Source organism: Phoca vitulina, unplaced genomic scaffold (assembly GCF_004348235.1).
Source record: "Phoca vitulina isolate PV1807 unplaced genomic scaffold, GSC_HSeal_1.0 scaffold39, whole genome shotgun sequence".
Lineage (NCBI taxonomy): Eukaryota > Metazoa > Chordata > Mammalia > Carnivora > Phocidae > Phoca > Phoca vitulina.
In genome coordinates this window covers 9006411-9008471 of record NW_022589742.1, presented here as the reverse complement: position 1 = coordinate 9008471, position 2061 = coordinate 9006411, and the positions used below count along the sequence as shown (strand labels likewise).

General features: G+C 39.9%; 1 pseudogene; it reads right to left on the bottom strand.

The window, feature by feature from the left end:
• Nucleotides 1-375: 375 nt before the first annotated feature.
• On the bottom strand, nt 376-995 carry LOC116647210 (annotated as a pseudogene).
• Between the last annotated feature and the right edge of the window lie 1066 nt (nt 996-2061).

The window sequence follows — 2061 nt, the reverse complement described above, 5'->3', positions numbered from 1 at the left end:
CTCGGAAGTTTTGATTAATTAACATTTGAATTTCATGTCACTTGATCTTATTACCAAATAATAAAAAGCAAATGACTCCACATTTGTGAAGCAACTTTTCCAGACCCAGATCTTTCTATTCCTTTCAGGTCTTCTATGGCTTAGTTATTAATTCTCACACATGTGCTAAGATTTTTCATATATCTCTGTGTCTTTTCATGTATCTCTAATCCTCTGAAATTACCTTTACCTTCTTATCTTTATCGGAAAACTTATTTCTCAGGGCACCACTCAAATGGGGGTAGAGCCTTCCTTCAGTCATACCTACAGGAAAAATCCGTGTAAATAATACTGTCAATAAGAATAGCAATAGCTGCCATTTATTAAGCACTTTTTTCTCATCACTTAACAGAGAAAGCTTTATTCATCCACATTCCAGAGGAAGGCAGGCTCACTTTAGTAAGCTGTCATCTTGGGCTTCTGCCAGTTCTCTCTCAATCTGTTTCTGCTCATCCTGCTTCTTTTTCTCCTCAGCTGCTATCTTCTTTTCCTCTTCCACCCAAAATTTCATATAATTGTAGCACTTGGCTTCGTAGGCCACACTGAGGTGCAGGGCAGCGTTGTGGCTGAGCTTGATGAATGGAGAGACTTACACCAGCAGCACCATCTTACCTGTAACCTCTATTAAGCATTTATTATATGCCAACCTCTAATCCTGACTACAGCACTCTGAAGTAAATCCTGACATTGTCCTTTTTGAAAATGTATAGTGAGATTTAAGGCTAAGAGAAGATGTGTAAATTGCCCAAGGTCAGACAGCTAAAAATAGCTGAGCTACAGTTCAAACCCAGGTTGGTCTGAGTCTTAACTGTATATGCTTATTACTGATTTTCTCTCTTAATATAATGGTATATTTCTATGCCTCTCTTTACCACTAGCCTGTGTCCTCCTTCAATGCAAGCACTGTATCTTATTATTTCTGCATTTTCAACACCTGAGCACAATACCTAACACATGGTAGGCAGTCATAATATAATGTTATACACTCATAATAATAACGTTGGCTGACTAAACAGATGAGTGAATGTGTGCACCAGACAGAGGTGTGGCTGGGAGCAGATGGAGGTCCTGGGCTGAGGAAGATTACAGAACACCAGCCTGTATGGCAGAACACTGAAAAAGTCCAGTCAGATACTTCATCCAAGATTTGTAAATTCTGAAATCCAGCCCAGATCGCAAGACTTGCTCTAGTGCTAGTCTTGCATTCAGAATTTTACCTCAGCCCTTCAGAGGCGAAAGAATACGTCTGGTCCTTTAACCATTTGAAGAAGATAAATTTCATATTTCCAATCTGTCACAGGGTTTATGTGATTTAAGAGAAATGTGACCTCAAAGTTAATCCTCATCTTGGTTTGGAATTTCAAGTCAACTAAATTTGAAGTGCCTTAACATATTCCATGGGGGCCAGAAACCCTGAAAAGCATTCTGTTTCTTATGGCCTAAATGTTGAGGGTATTATCATTCTAACTTTAAATTTCAGGATGAATTTAATGCCTATGAAAGCATAGGATTAAGAGGCCTGGGGCAGCACAAATGTATTGGTGTTTATAACGAGAGGGTACATTTGGCCTCCCTCCGCTCCTGAGTAAAGGGTATATATATGCTTTTACCTTTCTGAATATGTCAAACATGGTGAGATTTGAGCCATGTAATTGATGCTAGCTAGAAATACCTTGGGTGCTTTGGATGTTGCCTTGTAGTGACCTGTGCCTGTATCTTTGTGCTCAGAGATTTAAGAGATTAGGGGTGGTCTGGATCAGTGAAGAGGTCGGACAGGAGAGGATTGGGCCAAATTGCAGTGTCTGAATTTGTCAGTACAGTATGTCCACACATACTTGCATTCTACCAGACTTTCTGGATGTGAACTCTGGAAATCACCATATACTTCACAGAGTCATAGCATGTCATAGCTGGAAAGGACTATCCAAACTCATCATGGCTGGATGGAGAAACTGAGGACCAGAAAGGGGAAAGGATTTATCCAAGGTCTTAGAGATAGTACATGCTACATCTAGAACCCTG